Source organism: Lactuca saligna, chromosome 3, assembly GCF_052625555.1.
Source record: "Lactuca saligna cultivar CGN05327 chromosome 3, ASM5262555v1, whole genome shotgun sequence".
Lineage (NCBI taxonomy): Eukaryota > Viridiplantae > Streptophyta > Magnoliopsida > Asterales > Asteraceae > Lactuca > Lactuca saligna.
Window position 1 is genome coordinate 228,314,653 of NC_136419.1, and position 20,877 is coordinate 228,335,529.

The following is a 20,877-nucleotide window of genomic DNA, read 5'->3' on the forward strand; positions in this document are numbered from 1 at the left end:
TGCCTTATCGTCTTGCACCTCCAGAGATGCAAGAGTTATCCTCGCAGCTTCAGGAGCTGCTGGGGAAGGGGTTTATTCGGCCGAGTAGCTCGCCGTGGGGAGCACCCATTGTGTTCGTGAAGAAGAAGGATGGCTCGCATCGAATGTGTATTGATTACCGAGAATTGAATAAGCTGACGGTCAAGAACCATTACCCGTTGCCGAGGATCGACGATTTATTCGATCAGTTACAGGGAGCATCTTGGTTCTCCAAGATCGATTTGAGGTCGGGCTATCAACAGGTGAGAGTGCGGGACGAGGATGTCCAGAAGACAGCATTCAGGACGCGTTATGGGCATTATGAGTTTGCGGTGATGCCTTTTGGGCTCACCAATGCCCAGGCTGTGTTCATGGACCTCATGAACAGGGTATGCAGGCCGATGTTGGATCGATCGGTGATTGTATTGTTCGATGATATTCTGGTATATTCGAGATCTAGAGAGCAGCATGAGGAGCATTTGAGGGAAGTTCTTGGGGTTTTGAGATCGGAGAAACTTTATGCAAAGTTTTCCAAGTGCGATTTCTGGTTGCGGGAGGTCCAGTTTCTGGGGCACCTCGTTAATCAGAAAGGGATATTGGTCGATCCGGCCAAGGTTGATGCGATGATGAGTTGGGAGGTGCCAAAGTCACCCTCTGAGATGAGGAGCTTCCTTGGGTTGGCAGGGTACTATCTGAGGTTTATCAAGGATTTCTCCAAGATCGCAGTGCTACTCACCAGATTGACCCGGAAGGGTGTTACATTTTTATGGGGTCCCGAGCAGTAGACCTCCTTTGAGACGCTTCGCCAAAGGTTGTGCGAAGCTCTGGTATTAGCTCTTCCGGAAGGGATGGAAGATTTTGTGGTATTTTGTGATGCATCGATTTTAGGGCTAGGAGCGGTGCTGATGCAGAAGGGACATGTGATAGCATATGCATCGAGGCAGTTGAAGCCTCATGAGACGAGATATCCCACACATGATCTAGAGTTGGGGGCAGTGGTGTTCGCCCTCAAGATTTGGCGTCACTACTTGTATGGGGTTCGTTGTACGATATACACGGACCATAAGAGCTTGAAGTACTTGATGGATCAGCCTAACCTAAATATGCGGCAGAGGAGGTGGTTAGATGTGGTCAAGGATTATGATTGTGAGATCCTGTACCACCCGGGCAAGGCTAATGTGGTAGCCGACGCGTTGAGCTGCAGGGCGGAGAGTACTCCACTGCAAAATGTATGTTTGAGATTGACCATGATAGCTCTAGTTCTGGATGCCATTCGTGGGGCACAGGCCGAGGCTGTGCATCCGGAGATGCAAAAGAGAGAACGGGTCGTTGGTTTGGTTTCAGAGTTCGTTTCGGATAGTCGAGGGCTTATGACTTTTCAGGGCCGGATTTGGGTACCGTTTGTGGGTGGTACTCATACTACATTGATGGAGGAAGCTCATAGATCGAAATTTTCGATCAATCCCGGGGCTACGAAAATGTATTTGGATTTGAGGAAAGAGTATTGGTGGCCTTGTATGAAGAGGGACGTCGCATGGTTTGTCGAGAGGTGTTTGACCTGTCGAAGGGTTAAGGCCGAGCACCAGAGACCGCATGGCAAGTTACAGCCATTGGAGGTTCCCGAGTGGAAGTGGGAACAAATCACTATGGATTTCATCACCAAATTGCTGAGGACTGCCAGAGGAGTTGATGCAATTTGGGTGATTGTGGATAGGTTGACGAAGAGTGCTCACTTTCTTGCCATCAGTGAGAGTTCTTCGGCGGAGAAGTTGGCGGAGGTTTATGTGAGAGAAGTGGTATCTCGGCATGGGGTGCCGATCTCAATTGTTTCAGACCGTGATGTGCGCTTCACTTCCCGATTCTGGAAGAAATTTCATGAGGAGTTGGGTACTAAACTGCATTTTAGTACCGCATATCATCCCCAAACAGACAGCCAGAGTGAGCGGACGATTCAGATGCTTGAGGACATGCTTCGAGCATGTGTATTGGACTTTGGGGGTAGCTGGGATACGTATTTACCCTTGGCAGAGTTTTCCTACAATAACAGCCATCATTCGAGCATCAGTATGCCGCCCTTTGAGTTGTTGTATGGTAGCAGGTGTCGGACTCCCATTTGTTGGGGTGAGGTTGGGCAGAGAGTCATGGGCAGTATAGAGATCGTGATTCAGACGACCGAGCAGATACAGCGGGTCAGACAGAGGTTATTGACCGCCCAGAGCCGACAAAAGAGCTATGCGGACAGGCGCCGGTCCGAGCTTGAATTTCAGGTCGGTGACTTCGTTGTCCTGAAGGTTTCTCCTTGGAAAGGAGTGATTCGGTTCAGGAAGAGGGGCAAGTTGGGGCCCCGATTTATAGGTCCATTTCGTGTGATTGCGAGGATAGGCTGGGTAGCCTATCGGTTGGAGTTGCCAGCAGAGTTGGGACAGATTCACGACATGTTTCATGTATCGCAGCTGAGGAAGTGTATAGCCGATGAATCGGCAGTTATTCCGTTAGAGGATATTCAGGTGGATGCAAGCCTGAATTATGCCGAGAGACCAGTGGCCATCCGGGATCGGAAGATCAAGGTTCTGAGAAATAAGGAGGTACCTCTGGTGTCGGTTCAGTGGCAACACCGGAGGGGATCAGAGATGACCTGGGAGCCAGAGCGTATGATGCAGGAGCAGCATCCGGAGCTGTTTTTAGAGCGAGACTTCGAGGGCGAAGTCTAGTCCTAGTGGGGGAGAGATGTAACAGCCGGATTTTTCAGGTATCTTGTATATTTGTATTTTGGTGATTTGAGAGGGGACTCGGCGAGTTGGAGCTCAGACTCGCCGAGTAGGGATGCGGATCTGGACGCGGGATCGCGCCTGGACTCGGCGAGTCCAGGATATGGACTCGGCGAGTCAGCGCTGTGTAATGAAACCCTAATTTCTCGGGTTTGAGACCTATTTAAAGGGCCTAATGGCCGTCATTTGTGCTCACCAGTCCCTTGAGTGAAACCCTAATCGAGTGTGAGCATTTGGAGCTAAGTAGGAGGCCATTATTGATCTTGGAGGTGTCATTGTTGCAAGGAAGGAGAAGAGCTAGCCAAGGGAAAGCAAGAGGAGCCACTTCTGTGGGTTTGGAGTCCAGAGCATCACTATTGTGGTAATAAATTCGAGTTATCTTCTTCCTTGTTGTTGTTTATCTAGATTTAGGGTTTGTTGAACCCTTTTATGGCAAGATCTACTGTCCTCTTGGTCCCTTATGAGGTTTGAACCATAGATCTGGACCCTTAGAGGTCCAGAGTGTCCCTTTACCCAAGCTTTTTGGGACAATGGAGGCTTTGGATTGGAATCCTCATGCCTTAACTCAAAACTCCATTTATGAGCCATGGGGTGTGTTATGGGCACCAAGATAAGAGCTTTACGTGATGAATCAGTCTAGGGAGGCCAGATCTATAGATTGTGGAAGCAGATCTGACCTTAGAAGCAAGTTGGAGTGGTTGCATGGCATGGACTCGCCGAGTCTATTCATCAGACTCGGCGAGTAGTTTGAAGATTGCCTTGGGATTGCTCAGTGAGTGGTCCAATCGAGTCATGGGTAGACTCAGTGAGTCAGGGTGAGTTTGAGAGGGATGACGAGTGGACTGAGTCAAACTGGGAATCGCCGAGTTGTTCTTGAGACTCGGCGAGTTGAGTCGGGGTGGCCCCGCGATTCTTTCAGGTGAAACTCGTCGAGTAAGGGGGGATACTCGACGTGTAGTAAGGGGATTTCAGAGGGTTGGTGAAAACGTCTAGACTCGCCGAGTCGTCGTAGCACTCGCCAAGTCCGGTCAAAGTTGACCGTTGACCAGAGTTGACCTGTGTTGACTTCTTAGGGATAGTCAACCTTAGAGATATAAAGTGTTAATTAGAGACATATAATGTTATAGGAGGATTAGAGCTCGGAGGATCGAGCACGAGGGATTTCCAGGATTCGTGAGATACCGAGATACGCGAGGTGAGTCTTCTCACTATACTATTACCTTGAGTAGGTAACCAGAGTTATGTAATAGAGTGTTTGTATGCTATGTATGTTATGTGTTGTACTGCATTATTTCTAAGTGATTTATGTGGTGCATGTTTATCAGAGCTAGAACCTGAGGGTTCACAGAGTTTGGGTGCACGGACCCACAGAGTTATAGCCTCGAGTGGCTAATATGTGTTATATGTGGTATTTTGGGGAACTCACTAAGCTTTGTGCTTACAGTGTTTGATGTTATTGTTTCAGGTACTAGTGACGACCGCGGGAAGGCGCCGGCTTGATCCGTACACACACACTCGGAGTTTTTACATTGTGATCTTGGGATTTTGTATTGACCTATATTGGATAATTAAAATGGTTGTTTGATGAATATTAATCGAATTATGTTTTATAAGAAAATTGAAAATTTTGTTTTGAAATTTACGGTGTTAAGAGAAACAAACAATCGGGTAGCACCCGAGTCAAACAACACCTGAACAGGGATACCGTTCACATGGAACGATCCCAAAGCATATACACAGAGCACATATCAATATCATAACAGCATGAAAATGAAATAAAGGGAAATAATCATACCTGTCACCACATCGGGTGCGGCGCGTGCCTCCTCGGTAGTCAGCTGAAATGTCCGGCTCCTCACCGCTGGAGCCTCTGCCTTGCCCTGCCAGCCATCAGTGATCCGGAGGGTCGCTGGAGCTAACGCCTTCACTGGCGCAGGTGCTGTCAACTGAGGGAAATTGTCCTTCTTGTGGCCCCTCTGGTTGCAGTGGAAACACAACAACTCAGACGTCTGTATCACAGGTGCAGGGGAGGTACAATCCCTGCTGAAATGCCCCGACTTGCCGCACTTATAGCAGCCCGTCGATCCCAGTCTACATGCCCCCTCATGAGGCCTACCGCATTTCCTACAGCGGCTCGGTCCTAACTGGCCTTTCGGCCTACCATCTGATCCCTTGGGCTTCTTCCCCGAAGCCCCTCCTGTCTGTCCCTCCTCTATCTTCCTCTTCCGGATGTGCTCCAGATCTATCTCTCTCTCCCTCGCCCTGGCAATCATAGAGTCCAAGGTAGGGCAAGCTGAAAAACTAACATGCTCTCGAATATCAGCTCGGAGCATGTCATGGTAGCGGGTCCTCCTCATTTCCTCATCACCCGCATATTGGGGCACCAACAATGCCCTCTCCCGGAACTTGGCGGTGATCTCCACCACAGTCTCCGTCGTCTGCCTCATATCCAAGAACTCCCTGGTTAGCTGCTGAAGCTCGACAGCCGGCGAAAACTCTGTCCTGAACCTGGTTGCAAAGTCCGACCAGGTCATAGCCTCGACAACCGAGGCTCCCAACGAGTCACTCACAGACTCCCACCAATCCCTAGCTCGATCTCGTAAACACCCTGCTGCAAACCTCACCTTCGACCCCTCAGGATAGAAGCTAATCATCTGTGCAGACTCAATGTCTGCAATCCATCGCCTGGAATCTATGAGGTCCTTTTCCCCGTGAAAATACGATGCACCACTGCCCCTGAAGTCCTTAAAGGATAGTGTGCAAGATCCCGAATGGCCAGATGCCATGTCGCTCCTGAATGCTCGGAGGCGACCGTCCATCAACTCAACTATCCCTTCCTTGATTGACCTGAAGATAATGGGAGTCGACTCAAGGATGCCCTTGGTGATCTCTGTCGTGATGAAATCGCGTAGCCCCTCATCCACCGGCTCGGAACCTGATCCCGAACCCGATCCCTCTCCTGAATTGCCAACTGTTGGTCTAGGGCGCAATACCACCATTCTGAAACACAACATAATAAACATCAAGAACACTGATATATCTCGAGGAATCACTACTACCACAAGTGTCCTGGTCTCATCTCAACTTTCCTTGATTCGAGTACGGATCCTCTGCTTCCAGTAGTACGGGCCCATACTACCTTCCACATCTATCCGTACTTTCCTCAAGTACTACCTTGACTACACTAAGTCACTATTACTACTAATACTTTCTGCTACTCCCATCCTAGGCTTCCCTAGGGAATCCTCTGACTATACCCGATCCAGTCCTCAGCTGCTGAAATCCTCCTTGTGATGCCAATTAGCCATCACCTGAATACCATCACATGCGGCGAGGCTCAGATAATCCTTCAAGTAAAAGACTCGTCCCTACAACGGTTAGACTCAGACAAGAGTTGCACAATAGGGCCAAGTCTAGCACTCTGAGATTATTCAACCCTGTTCGCATGTGACGTGACGCATTCACCTAATGGCTAACTCCCATCACTTAAAGTCCCACAAAGCACAAAGCAAGCAGCATTCAGACATAGGAGACTACTCAAGAGGTTCCATCCTCATACTGGGGAACCGTACTAGCATACAATGCTAAGCTCATGTTGTTGGATAAGGTGTCTAAGTCCATAACTTATTTGGTATATACTTGACCCGACCTGGCATGGTCCATTTGGGTTGCATTTCATCCAAACTATTTATGGATAATTTTATGAGAGTTATACACATATGATTATTAATATATTATAAGTTATAATATATTAATATGAATTCATGTTATTTAATTAGTCTTAGTCTTAAATTAATTATGAATTAATTTAGAGATTAAAAGGAAGACTAATTAGATTGTGGGCTATTGGTTTTATATAGTGTGGGCTAACACTCATTTGTTAATGGGCTAGGCTTGTATGGAAGTCCATGGATGATCCATGGAGCTTTTAACCCATGGATCCTTGGAAAAGGAAAGGTCATGGGTTATTAGGGTTTCACCCTAATCATGTACACTATATAAGCATGCTTATGTTGCATGAAATAGCCACTAGTGAAACTAGTGTCACTAGAGTATGTGTGTTTGTGTGTGTGACAATCGTCAATCTTGAGTCAAGCCAAGTCATCAAGTCAAGCCGGTCAACTCTATTAAACCTTGTGTATTAGGGTTTGTGTTATGTTCATACAGTGTAACTTGCTATATTAATGGGAAAACATCACTTGAGAAAAGTCTTGTGTTAAAAATTTCCTAAACCCTAGTTCTAATCAATGAACTAGAACGATAAAACAATGTTGCATGCTCATCGGGAGTGTGTAAGATCCTTAAACAAGGCTTAACAGGGTTCACGAACCATACATTTCGATACCGGATACTCACAACTATCCCACATGAAATCTCTCTCAATCGTTTCCACACTATCTCTCTCTATGTCAAACCTCTCCCAAATCCCTCTAAGTATGTGAAAACTCTCGCAAATATCTCTTTGTATGAGAAACCTCTCCAAGAATGCCAAATCTCTCCCAAATCCCTCTAAGTATGTGAAAACTCTCGCAAATATCTCTTTGTATGAGAAATCTCTCCAAGAATGTCAAATCTCTCCCAAATCCCTCTAAGTATGCGAAATCTCTCTCAAATATCTCTCTGTATTAGAAATCTCTCCAAGAATGTCAAATCTCTCCCAAATCCCTCTAAGTATGTGAAAACTCTCGCAAATATCTCTTTGTATGAGAAATCTCTCCAAGAATGTCAAATCTCTCCCAAATCTCTCCAAGTATGTGAAATCTCTCCCAAATCTCTCTCAAAAGCTTCCCGTAACTTTTTAGAATCATTCGGGTCATTCCGACCCTTAACCGGGTCAAAAACGGCTTAAAACGGGATAAAAACGAGAAAAATGGACCTTAGGAACCAAAACCCTCTTATGAGAGGCGAAGGTCCTTAGGAACCGAAAGTACTGTTCACTCGACCGAAAGTGAGAGGACCGAACCCGAGCCAGGAGGAACCGAAGGTACTGTTCACCCGAACCGAAGGTACTGTTCACCTGACCGAAACCTCCTGAGCCGAACCGAACCCTCCTGAGCCGAACCGAAACCTCCTGAGCCGAACCGAAAGTACTGTTCACCCGAACCGAAGGTACTGTTCACCCGACCGAAACCCTCCTGAGCCGAACCGAAAGTACTGTTCACTCGAACCGAAGGTACTGTTCACCGGACCGAAACCTCCTGAGCCGAACCGAACCCTCCTGAGCCGAACCGAAACCTCCTGAGCCGAACCGAAAGTACTTTTCACCAAACGAACCGAAGGTACTGTTCACTACTGTTCACTACAGTACGTTCAGTTCTGATATTCTCGCCTCTTATCCCGAACCGAACCCCAATGACCCTTCGGACCGAACCCTCGCCCCTCGCTCTCGCGTCTGACTCGCCCCTTTCGTTTCCCTCTGTTCGCTTCCGGCTACAGTCCTCAGCGTGGACCGGGTCTCGGCCTAGGGACCGAACCTCGGCCTAGGACCGAGAGGTCTCGCTGGGAACTCATTTTCTCCCGGTTTTCGCGTAGTTTTGCGTTTAAGGCCCGTTTTTAATTATTTTAACGTAGGAATTTCACCCAAAATCATATTTTAACATAATAAACCCTAAATATTCACAATTTAATCATATTTTCATAAAAATATTTATTTAAATAATGAAAGCAAGTGGGAAAAGTACAAAGAGGTGGAGTGTTGACTTTGCTTTACCTTCTAACACAAGCAACCACTCCCACACCCACTCTATGACCAGCCACACCCCCCACCTTACCTAGGTCACATCAATGTCTTTTCCACTCAATTATCCCTCTTTCCCACGTTTTTGAGGGCTGAATATTCATCCTCTCTCCTCACTTCTCTCATTTGCTCTCATTTCACAAGAAGATCAAACTCTTTCCTCTCTCACTTTCTCTCTCTAGAAATTCGAGATTCAAGGGCTGATCTTGAGTTTTTCCTCCACATTTGGTAAGCATAATCCATTCTCTTTATGATTATCTCAATTATTTCCACTCAAATCATGGATATCTTACACAAACTCTCTCATAATTATGTTAGATCTTCGAATCTTCAAGTGATTCTTCAAGTGTTCTTGGGTTGAACACTTATCTTCTTCAACACTTACCTACTGAAATCACTTAAGGTGAGTTCATACCCCTACATTTTCATGTTTTCTCAAGTTTTCAGGGGGGGGGGGGATACAAGTTAAAACACTAAGAACATAATTAAATTTTTCTAACAGCCTTCATCAGAAAAGTTCAACTCCATTCACGGACTGTTTTGGGCATTTTAAACATTTTTGTTTTCAAAACTGTACAAGGTGCAAATAGTTCAAGTTTGTAGCTTTAAAATTACTACTTTCACATCTCCATACAATTTTTCTACAATTTATGGTGATTTTTACAAAACTGCCTATCATTTCAAACAACAATCCGGACCAGTCTGTGATTATGGACATTTTCACCCAAGTTGGAGGTTATTAAAAATAGTGATAAAAATTATGAGTAAACTAGACACATTTTGTGAACTCTCAAAATTTACGGATCTAGTTTTTGACTTCGTATGATTTTTCTGTGATTTTTACAAAACTGGGCAGAATTGCTAAAGTTAGCCAACAGCATGTAAATATCATAACACTTTGTAATATGTTGAGCAAAGTGTATAATCATAAGTTCTAATATTTGAATGTGTTTCCTTGTTAGTTTATCATTGTGAACTGAAACTAAGTTATTCATATTAAATATTGTTCATTCATTTAGAACACGTATTATGTAACTATAAAAAGTATAGTTGGATAAATTCACAACACTAATACATTTCCATAAAAAGAATTCATACATATTATATACATTTTAGATAAACTATAATAGGTATAGTTTATGATACATCACTCAACACACTCGTACAAAAAGGGTACATTCATACAAGAAAGATTTATATCCACACACATTTCACGTGAACTTGTTAACCTATGTTGTGAGACTCTCTCTCCCCGTACGTCCGAGTGCGGGATATAATTCCTGGTAGTTATAATCAAAATCTCCTTGAGGGAGAACGTGATACTTGTATATAGATCTATATTGGGTTTGACACCCCACACCTTGCTGCTAGCTACAGTGGGATCTGCAGGTCTACGGGTGACAAATGTCATTTCATTTTCGCGACGCCTGAGAAACGTTGTGGCAGGTTCACATAGTCACAGTATGATTATAGCGACTCACCTAGGGAGATAACAATTCATAAAGTTTACGGGGTTTCATAAAACTGAAGTAGGTTTTTGATTGATAAAGAAATTTACTTTCCACATCATTTTAAACTCACGACGTTTCTACTAAGAAATGATGATCTCTTATACATTTTTAGTCTTTGGTTATAAGGCTACATTTTTCGGATTTCAAGGAAAATATCGGATTTTTCTGACACAAACGCGACATTTACATGTGATAGACTTCTACTAAGTTTATTAATAAAAGCTTATGAACTCACCAACCTTTGTGTTGACACTTTTCAAACAACTCGTATTCTCAGGAAAACACTAAACAGGTAATCAAGTGCTTTTGAGGATGGGACGTTAAGACGTCAAACTTTTCATATTTTGACAACATATTGTAATTGATTTTGAAACATGTAATTCATACAAGTGATGTAACTTCTTCAATTATATATATGTTGGTTGTGTTTGCTTAAATTACTATTGAAATTGTGGTTATGATACTATACATGAAGTCCTCCACCCCCGGACGTTTCCGCCATCCTTGGTTTGGGGGTTTGACAGTGTGTGACCGATTTTATAGTGTGTATACACTCTCTCAAAGTTTTCCAAGAGTTTGTGGTGATTTGTGATTCCATTTGAGGCATTCACACTATTGGTGCTTGGCCCTCAAACTCCTTAGGAATTAAACTCATCATCAAAAGGTATGTAATCTCATCTAATTCTTTTATGTTTAAAAGTACCCCATGCCATGTTAGATAGATTATGAACCTTGAAAAAATTATTATTTTGCATGTATTTAGACAAACATAGATCCAAGGTTTATTAGGGTTGCATGCACACTTAGGAAGTGTTAGATTGCTCAAAACCCAACAGTGGTATCAGAGACTAGGCTTGTTTTCTTGAATACTTTATGCAAATTGCTGAAAATCGAAGTTTATGTGTTGTCTGCACAGTAGACTCGCCAAGTCCATGAAGGGACTCGACGAGTCCAAGACAAAATTCATCCAACTCAGCGAGTTGGTTCATGCACTCGGCGAGTTGGAACCCCAGACAGCATATCTTCGAGTTTTGGTGCTGAAATTGGTCTAGAATCATAACCTTAAACTGTTTTGGACTCATAAAACCTGTTTTTGATGTGGTAATGATGATGGTGGACAAATTTCAAAGTTATAATCAAAATTTCAAGTTTATATGTGTTCATATGATTCTTGAAATTGTTGATGTGGATGTTCATGTTCATATGAGTTTTGTTAGATCATAGGAATTATTTGCAAATTGTTTGTTAGTTAATTCTTGATCTTAATGTGTTTTAATGGAATTCATAATTTGTCCTCAAGTTATGGAATTCCAAAAGGTTTTTCTTTTAAATGTTTTTTTTTAGAAATCATAAGTTACACTTTTGAAGAGTTTTTCTAATAAATGCTTTTATGGACTTGATAACTTGTCCTCAAGTTATGGATTTCCAAGAGACTCTTCATTAAAAGTATTAAACACTTAATTAAAACTCATAAGTTATGAATATCCAAAAGTTTATGAATTGTTCAAAACTTGGCCTCAAGTTTTGGAATTTGTAAAGTCTCACACAAACTTTAATTCCATACCCTAGAAGTTTTAAAAGTTAAAATTCTACCCTTATACTATTATAAGATTAATGGTTAATTATTATATATATGTATAAGAAAAGGTCGTTTTACCGTTAGTAGGCCTCATTCACGAAGCCGGTCTATAAGGTGGGTATAAGGTTGTTGCCTATAAAATGGCGACTTAATGGGTGTCCACTCTCACCCACCGCTTGCTTGATCGGTGGAGGGTCGTTAGCCGAACGGGTAGCAAAATGACTTTAAATTATCATTAAAAGTATAATGATTATTATAAAGTAACTAAATATTTTTATTTAATTCCCAATCTTAGTTACTTTAGGAAAAATGTGAATTTGGTGCTAGCCCATGGAATTCACACTTTGTATCTTACCAAGTCGTTAGTGGAGCGTGTGTGGTTAACCGGCACACTAACTTGGACTAGTAAGGATCACGAAGGGTGACTTAATGTTTGTCATAGATCAATGGAGCATGTGTGGTTAACCGGCACATTGATTAGGTGATAATATTAAGGGTACCAAGTGAATTGGTATGGTTATTCACACCTTGTTTTGTGATCCTCGGCATCCCAGTCACAAAATTTGTGAGGGCATACTCGAGATTGAAACATGCCATTGAAAAGTTCAATGAATCTCAAAAGATCTAGGAATTTCAAATCCAATTAAAACCTAATAAATTATTTCGTTTTTCATGGTGGAAATTGGTGAATCGTCATTCGCCTACCTTCAAATATTTTATAGCTTGGATTACGGCATCCCTCTTCCAAATTATAAAATATTGTGTTGGGTCCTAGCCTTAATATTTCATATTGGGTGTTATATTAAGGATTTTGAATCAACTAACTTGATTTTCTCCCATTATAGATGTCTGGTTCAGACAACTATGATCTTCCCAAATCTCTTGAAGATGGTGTCACTCAACATCATGCTTCACTTCCTCCACCTCCTCCAATTATTCTCCCTCACCCATACGTTCTTAAAAAGTTTAAAGTCACTCAATCCCTATTGGCAATCATAGTCTATGTGTGCTCACATCTTGGAGATAAAGTCACATATTGACAAGCCGGGAGAGTTGGGTGTCAAAGTCTCGTGAAAGTTGGATGTTCAATCACTTTCTTAGTAACATAGTGAGTCTCTTTGGGACTACTATGAGGCAAACTATGACATGACCCTTAATGATGTTATCTATTCGCTTAGTGTTGTGGAATTAGAAATGATTTGGAACACCAGTAAAGCAAATTTGATTAAAAGAAAAACTTCCCAAGTCTTAAATGGACATTGACAATGGTAGCATTGGATATCTAGAAAAAGATTTCTCTTCCCAATGGAAAGGGATCGACCATAGTCAACTCGGTTGACCAATTGGTAAAGAGAAAGGCTAAGTCTGAGATAGTCTCATGTGCCATTACCAGAGGGTCCATGTGTTTTGTTGCCAAAGGAAGGGGCACTGGTTGCGAAGCTGCCATATTTACCTGAAAGATCATAAGATTGATCAAGTCAAAAAGTTTGAATCTACTTCAGTTAAAGTCCACTGTCTAACTCTATTAAGTTCCTATTTGGAGATTCTCATTACATAATGTGAATGGGTCACATGTTGATGTTTTAAGAATCAAAGAAAAGATAGGAAGCTTAAAGTAAGCATATGTTGATTCTGATTGCGAAGGTCGGTTTCGATCGCATGGTTCGGTAATCAGAATTTTGAGCTGTTGCTTAAGAGTTATAATATATTGCTTAGGAATAGATAACAACAAAGTTTTCATGTGGATTGTAAGGATAAGTTTTTCCGCAAAGTTTTAAAATAAAAGGAAAAAAAGGGGTTTTAATTTTATTTATTTTAAAATATATATATATATATATCCTTACAATGGCATCTGTGGAAAATTGTTGCTTATATGTTTCCAGTAATAGCAATATTGGAAAGTGGATTTGATTCTTTCATTTGTGGTAGTGTCTGAATTTGCCAAATGAAGAAAGTTTTTCATCACCCAAGTTTCAATTGGACAGAAACTTGGAATCATACAAGTTGTATTGTATGATGAATGAGAATTTTCATTTTTGAAAATTAAGACTAATTCTTTGATCACATGTATATGTGAGTCAATTGAAGGACTAAGGAATTAAGTACACTGGGTGTGCGCTGGCCAAGGTCCACCACAAAGATTGATTTGTCATGATTTACTAAAGATTAGTAAATATGATTATACTTATGAGGTTAAGTATAATTCTGTAACATTGGAAAGGTTACAATGTATGACAAAACAAATGAGAAGAATCAAATTAGGCAGAAAGATAAAAGTTTCTCAAATCTGAAAGGATGGGAGAGTACTTTAGTATCATATTTCATGATCATCTTAATGATTATGAAACATATCACAAATTCATACTCTAAGGACGTCTTAGTGCATTGTTATGGCAAAGAAGAGAGGTCATGAATTGTTGGATTGGTTAAAATCAAGAAAATGAGTCATACTTTGTTCCAAAACAATTCTTAGAGTCATACTCTAAGATTGTAACCTTGAGTGACACAAAGGAAGATTTATTAACACTAGTCAAATGTAAGAGTAAAATGTTTTCTACTCTTGTACATTTGAGATTGGTAAGTTGTGATGTCTTGGATGAGACAAAGACCAACTAAGACCAATTGTGTGAAGTGTTAGTCTTGATAAGTATCCGCACTATCCCTTGAATATTTGTTTTGTTAAGGAATGGTTCTTGACTGGGGAAACTTATATGTCAAGGGGACAGTGGGAGCCTTAAAGATCCTGAAAGAGTTTCAAGATTTAATCAAGAGTAAAACCTGTAATTTATCACTAGTACACGACTTAAGGTTTGCAGCCTATCATGTTGACATAATTCTTATTTCTGTACCTACTTCAAATAAGTTGAATTTGCATGGTAGTTATCAGAGTTCAACTTGGAAGCATTGGTGGGCCTTGTGCTACCAAGGTGACAAGAAACTAAGATTGAACAAGTTTAATCCATGTAAGGCTGAATTTGTCACTAACCTTATCTCGTGATTATGGTTTTGAAAAATTCACATGGATAGGAACTCATACACTATAAAATCTAAGTGTCATAAGGTTTCTCTCCGATTCATGAAAATGATGGTGAGGAAACGCTTTCACTAAGTAGATTTTAAGTAGATATCAATTGTGTTATTTGCATTTTCAAAAGTCGTTAGTGGAGCGCGTGTGGTTAACCGGCACACTAACATGGACTTGTGAGAAATGGCAAATTCCTAAGCAATTGAGACTATGATTACGGCATCCCTTTTCATAGTTCTGAAAATTGTTTAGACACACATGTGAGCTATCTAAGAAAGGGTGTATGAATCTAAATTTCAGAAGTCTAGCAGATTTCTGGAAATATGTCAGAGCTAGTGGGAGCATAAGTGTTATACCGATAATCATCATGTTAGTGGGAGCATGATTATTACGTTTAGTGTTGCAAGTTAGCAATGTTAATTATAGAAAACAAAAGTTTCAATTCGTGAAGTTCCAGGGGTTGAAAAGTTGTTTTGCTATAATTAAGGGAGAGGAAATTATACTTCATTTCAATTCTAGAAGCTTAGATTGAGATTTTAATCATCTTTAGTTAAGGACATATATATGAATTTTATGTCTGAATGGTTCGACTTAAGGAAATTCTATATATATTGCGTTCTCAAAATTCAATTATGACTACGGCATCCCTCTTCATAGTTAAATTTTTAAAACATGGAAAATAAAAAATATTGTAGCAAAAGACTGGTCTAGCCCCTTGTCTTTATGTGAGACATCATGAATCGTGTCCCATATGCTTCGGATATAGGATCGATTTCATGTGCTATAATATTCATCCTTTCTAAATTTTCCAAATGCTCAGGGCATTTAGAAGGGAAAAGTCTAGAACTGGATATGACTAAAGTGATTAAGCAATTGTCGAGGACAAATCTGAGGTTCGCCAAAGATTGGTTGCTCAGGGAAAGTTGGAAGTATGATGTAAGTTGTCGGAAAGGACTGTATTGACATGTTCTGAAAAGAAGTAACTCTTGTTCGGAAGTGATAGTCAAAATGGGACTATGGAAATGTCTCCATAGGTGGAAGTTATTCAATCTATGTAAGATTAGAAAACCTTAATGCAAGAAGGATGTTCAAAGCAATGTACTTTGAATATGAGCCTTCCGTTCCATAGAAGTTGACCTTCTTAGGAATACTCTATAATGACTGGTGACAAGGTTTTGGTGACTTTGTGAATAATCATTACAAGAGGAACATTGCATAAAAGTTTAAAATCTAACAGATTTTTGGTAAATGATAGGAATCGGGGATTCTCACATTTACAATAAGGATTTGGGATTGTGAAATGAGTATCATTGGAATCATGTTCAATTGATCTACATCACAATGTAAGGATCATAGACAAACATAATGTGCATACTTGGAGTATGGCATAACTATTGTTTAGAAAAACAAAGCGTACATGCTAGGAGCATGGGACGACTGTTGTTTTATTCAAGTCTTAAGTTGATTGTTTGAAACATTATACAATGAATAATGTGTAATCAATATGGTGATAAATAAAAGGTGGTTCTATTTATATTCAAAAGGGTTCTGAGACCATATTGGATTCGATTATTATTGTGTTTCACTTTGCATGTTTTGACTTCCAAAATAGCTAGGTTATTCTTTCCAAATGACTAAGTTATTTAAACACTCCACAGTCGTTCATATGTTGGAAGTAGGTATGAATCAAGACTGTCATGAATTGGGTTTGTAGATTGCTAAATGGGTTTAGTCATAGCAATGGTTGCTACAACATTCATGAGTGCTCATAAGTTATGAGTATTGGAATAAACCCACGCTCACTTGTATCACTTCATGGAATTTATCTCGAGTGATCGTGAGACGGTAATATCATATAAATCTTCAAACCTAGAGATATGAGTTGTTACCTATGAGTTGGTTGTGCATTGATTGCACGTAAACGCATCAGTAACTTGATGTTATAAACATGCCTTTGTGCACAATTCAACAAGTAGTAGAACAAGTATATGAGTCGAAGTTTATCTGTTCCTTCTAGAAATAGAAGCGATATCTGGGCCCTTCGATGATTTTGTTGTGACCTATGTACCGGCCGGTCAGAACTAAATTGATGTGTTCGATTAAGTTCTTTATCAAACAAATAGAAAATCGGGAAACAAACTGCTAGACAATAAGTACGACGTTGTTCCATGTATTTGTCCGGCTGATATCATGAGAACAGAGGATTATATGATCACTTATCTAAAATGGCGCTTCATAGTTCAACAAAGTTTTCGAGAGCTACGATTGCTGGTTGGTTCCTGAAGTAACATACGCAAATACAGTTATTAGACTTATCCAAGTGGGAGTCTGTTGGATAAGGTGTCTAAGTCCATAACTTATTTGGTATATACTTGACCCGACCCGGCATGGTCCATTTGGGTTGCATTCATCCAAACTATTTATGGATAATTTTATGAGAGTTATACACATATGATTATTAATATATTATAAGTTATAATATATTAATATGAAGTCATGTTATTTAATTAGTCTTAGTCTTAAATTAATTATGAATTAATTTAGAGATTAAAAGGAAGACTAATTAGATTGTGGGCTATTGGTTTTATATAGTGTGGGCTAACACTCATTTGTTAATGGGCTAGGCTTGTATGGAAATCCATGGATGATCCATGGAGCTTTTAACCCATGGATCCTTGGAAAAGGAAAGGTCATGGGTTATTAGGGTTTCACCCTAATCATGTACACTATATAAGCATGCTTATGTTGCATGAAATAGCCACTAGTGAAACTAGTGTCACTAGAGTATGTGTGTTTGTGTGTGACCGATTTTATAGTGTGTATACACTCTCTCAAAGTTTTCCAAGAGTTTGTGGTGATTTGTGATTCCATTTGAGGCATTCACACTATTGGTGCTTGGCCCTCAAACTCCTTAGGAATTAAACTCATCATCAAAAGGTATGTAATCTCATCTAATTCTTTTATGTTTAAAAGTACCCCATGCCATGTTAGATAGATTATGAACCTTGAAAAAATTATTATTTTGCATGTATTTAGACAAACATAGATCCAAGGTTTATTAGGGTTGCATTCACACTTAGGAAGTGTTAGATTGCTCAAAACCCAACACATGCTATCAGGCATAACCTAAACAGTCTACCCTACTGTTGTCTACTCAATCCTAGCATGCAATTTTCATATATTGGGGCACATAAAGCAGGCACATAAGGCATCATTCCTAGATCCTTATTCCTATTCTAGCATGTTGTTCTACAGGAACTGATAAACATATATAAACTTGTATGGGTACATTGGGGAATACTTACTTGAGCTCGATCGGTCGCGCACATCACACACTTCGTTCCTTCTTAAAAAGAACTCTTAAACATTTTCTTTTTCAAAATATATTAATCCCTCAATTTGAGTCCAGACACCCCCGAAGTTGTGTCCAAATCCCTCAAACCATGGCTCTGATACCAACTTGTAACATCCCGAAAATACGAGCCAAAATTTTCATTTTTAAATACACATACTTAACAAAACATTAGAATAAAACATTCACCAATCATATCATTTCATAAAAGATGTGCGTGTCTGGAAACCAGTTTATAAAAACATAATAAAATCATAGTACAAATCCCTAGGAAGATCTCATAGTGCGGAATACAAAGCGTGTGTGAGATGTGTTGCTACCGCGCCAACTCCTTCCCCTTCGAAGAAGAGATACCTGAAACCAAAACTGAAAACTGTAAGCACGAAGCTTAGTGAGTTCCCCCATCATACCACATACCATAATATCACATATCATACATATTGGCAGGCATTTCTGGGGTGCCCGACCTACCCGGTACGACCATTTTGGGGTGCCGACCTACCTGTGTCAAGCCATTCTGGGGTGCTGACTACCCATGTCAAGCCATTCTGGGGTGCTGACTACCCTTCGGTCCTAACGACCGAACCTTGGGGACTATTTCACCCCCTACTGCTACTATCACATATATCATAACATAACATATTATCAGACATATCTGGGGTGCCTGAACTACCATTCGATCCTATCAACCGAACTCGGGGACTGGTCCCCTCCTACTACCTCTATCGTATATAACATAACAAGCCAGCATGCAAACATATAATCACATACTGTCAGACGTGTCTGGGGTGTCTGACTACCCTTCGGTCCTAACAACCGAACCTTACTACTATCACATACAACATATCATGCTAGCATATAACATATCAGGTAGTAGCAAACCTAGATGATATCACAAAGACGATCATCTATCATTCGTCTCCTACTGGTGGGCCGGTATTGTGGCCTTAGACCCACCACTACTGGAAGGTAACTCACCTCGAAAGTAGCTGTTGAAGTCTGCTTGCTGAGCGTCTGACTGCTGGATCGCAAATCCTCCGGCTATAAACCATAAACATAGGTTAGACACCCATAAATACCCTTAGGTCAAAAGACTGACCCTCCCTTGGCCCAAGGTCAACTCCTTGGTCAAAGTCAATGTCCATTTGACTGGACTCGCCGAGTCATGGCATGGACTCACCGAGTCCTTTTCCTACTAACCCGGTCCTACTCAACCAGTCCTTCTTCCCACTCACTGAATCACCCTTAACTCATGACTTGGGACGATTGAACCGACTCGTGACCCGACTCGCCGAGTTTGAAGAACAACTCGCCGAGTTCCAGGCAATCTTCATAGGACTCGCCGAGTTGTTCATCCAACTCGCCGAGTCTAAGGCCATCTTCATGGAACTCGTCGAGTTCCTCCTTGGGACTCACCGAGTCCCTATGACCCATTTCCCATATAGGCCAAATCTGAGACATGCAACGCTTCAAAACCATAGATCCATGTTCCTTGAGCATGCTTATCACGTAAAGTTGCAAAATTTACGTGCATGCATGGCCCTATAAGCTCAAAAGGTCAAAACCAAACTCTTCAAGAGGTCATAGACTCAATGGGGACCTCAATCACTTCAACCACAGGAACTTTATGCTACTAATTCATCCAATAAGTCCAGATCAGAAGTCCTTTTGGATCACTAAGCACCACACATGGAGTTTGGTGTTTTAGGGCTTGAAAACCACCAATTTGGGACAAAAATGGTAACTAATGATCTAAAGATCAAGGTAGGGACTTTTCTACCTAAATGGAAGCTTCTCCCTGAGTAGAGTTCGGATCTACTCCTTTCCTTGCACTCTTCAACCACCTCATTCTTATTCTAAGCTCCAACCTCCTTCACAAGGCCAAAAACACTCTTAAGAACAATATGGGGGGCTAGGGTCTCACTCTAATGCTCTCTGGAAGTGTTAGGGACAAAGGAGGCCAAGATAGAGTGTTTAAATAGGGTGCAAACACCCGGATTAGGGTTTTTGCCCAACCAGGGCCTACTCGCCGAGTCCAGAGTCCAACTCCCGTACCTTGTCCCACTCCTACTCGGTGAGTTGGCCCCTCAACTCGCCGAGTCCAAGGCAAAATACATTATCTAAGAAAGTAAATAGCAAGGAGTTCGTATCGGGAACTAGGTGCTACAGTTAAGGTAGGGGTAGGTAGAGGTGGTGGGGTAGGAGTGGGTGTGTTAATATTTTAGAAAAAATTTGGAAGGAGGAAGGGTGTTTGTTTATGGGGGTTTGTGTGTGTATGTGTATTTATGGGTGTGTGTGTGGGGGGGGGGGGGTATGGATGTGAGTTTGTGGGTGGGTTTGTGTGTGTTGGGGTGGGTGTGGGGAGGGTGCTTGTGGCGGTGGGTATGTGTATGTGTGTGTGGAGGGGTGGGGGTGGGGTGATGTGGGTGTGAGTGTGGGTAGGTAGGGGTATTGTGGGTTAGGGTGTTAAGGTATGGATAGGTATAGGTGGGTTGGGTGGGAGAGAGTATGTTAATATTTTAGAAAACTTTTAGAATTAGAAACATATAGAAAACAATGATTATCGATTTTCCAAAAAATTTCAACTTCTTTGTAATTTTAGAAAACGGAAAATTTTTATTTTCGGTGAAAATTTTAGAAAAATAGACGAACTAAACGTGTTCTCAAAATTTTCACTTTTCTTGGAAAAAATTTCCGGAAAACAACTCATTTTTCCGCAACTAAACGCACCCTAAAATTTTGAAAGGCTTCCCCTTTTCAGATCAGTAGACTTTTAGAGCTTTGTTTAGCTTCTAGAGCTTTGTTTAATAATGTTGCATCATTTACTCCACTTTTCCAATCACGCTTCAAGTTCATGTAGTGGTGTTAAAACTCTAATGCAACTTTG